Source organism: Humulus lupulus, chromosome 6 (assembly GCF_963169125.1).
Source record: "Humulus lupulus chromosome 6, drHumLupu1.1, whole genome shotgun sequence".
NCBI lineage: Eukaryota > Viridiplantae > Streptophyta > Magnoliopsida > Rosales > Cannabaceae > Humulus > Humulus lupulus.
Window position 1 is genome coordinate 188997238 of NC_084798.1, and position 1733 is coordinate 188998970.

Consider the following 1733-nt stretch of genomic DNA (forward strand, 5'->3'; position numbering starts at 1 on the left):
ATCCGAATAGAACTTCTTTAGCCAGACTATTTCCTTAGCTGCTTCTGACGTGGCTATGTACTTAGCCTCCATGGTGGAATCTGAGATTGCAGACTGCTTGACGCTTCTCCAAATCACAGCTCTACCCCCAAGAGTAAACACCATTCCAGAAGTAGACTTTCTGTCATCGACATCAGTCTAAAAATCTGAATCGGTGTAGCCTACAGGGTTCATAACACCACCCTTGTAGACTAACATATAATCCCCAGTCCGCCTCAAATACTTCAGGATATGCTTAACTGCTATCCAATGTTCTGGTCCTGGGTTTGACTGATACCTGCTCACTACTCCCACTGCATAGCAGATATCTAGTCTAGTACACAACATGACATACATCTGACTTCCAACTGCAGATGCGTAAGGAACTTTTCTCATTGCATCTTCCTCTTCAGGAGTCTGGGGAGACTGCTTCTTTGAAAGATGAATTCCATGGCGGGACGGTAAACGCCCTTTCTTGGAATTTTTCATTAAGAAACGTTCAAGCACTTTATCTATGTAAGCTGCTTGAGATAGAGCTAAGAGTCTGTTCTTTCTATCCCTGATGATCTGGATACCTAGAACATAACTTGCTTCACCCAAATCCTTCATCTGGAATTGAGTGCTCAACCAATTCTTCACATCTGATAATTTCTTAACATTGTTTCCAATGAGTAAGATATCATCTACATAAAGAACTAGGAATACCACTATTTGATTTGCCTTTGATTGGTAAACACAGGGCTCATCAATATTTTGTTCAAAGCCATAGGTCTTGATTATTTAATCAAACCTAAGATTCCAGGAACGAGAAACTTGCTTAAGTCCATAGATTGACCTATTCAACTTGCAAACTTTTCCTTCTTGTCCAGATACTTTAAATCCTTCTGGTTGATCCATATAAATGATTTAGTCAAGCTTTCCATTAAGAAAAGCTATCTTGACGTCCATCTGCCAGATCTCATAGTCGAGAGCGGCTGCTATGAATAGGAGGATGCGAATGGATTTGAGCATGGATACAGGACTAAAAGTTTCCTCATAGTCCATACCTTCTCTTTGGGTATAACCCTTTGCCACTAATCAAGCTTTATAAGTCTCGATATTTCCATCAACACCTTGTTTCTTCTTGTAGATCCATTTGCACCCAATGGCCCTAAAGTAACTAGGTGCTTCCATAAGATCCCAGACAGAATTTGAGTACATGGACTCTGTTTCCTATTTCATGGCTTCGAGTCATAGTTCCTTTTCAGGGCTAGCCATTGCCTATGTTGAAAGACAATGGATCATCATCACTAGTGTCACCAACAACCATATTGGTTTCACCATCCAAACCATAGTGAACTGGGTTCCTAGAAACCCTCCCACTACAACGAGGCTCCGTGACTGTTTGCTCAGGAACAGTGGTACTTTCTTCATTTAAATCGACTAGCGTCGGTTGGACATGAAGAGTGGGAATTTCATCATTAACTTGCGTTGATGATGATGGAACATTGGTTGGAGTCAATTCTTTAACCATCTCCTCTAAAACTACTTTGCTGTGAGGTTTAAAGTTCTGGACATAGTCATTTTCCATAAAAGTAGCATTTGTAGAAGTAAACACTTTCTTTTCTGAATGACTATAGAAAAGTCCACCCCGAGTACCTTTAGGATAGCCAACAAACATGCAAACTTCAGTTCGCGGTTCTAGCTTTCCCTCCTTTTTCCTCAAGACGTGAGCG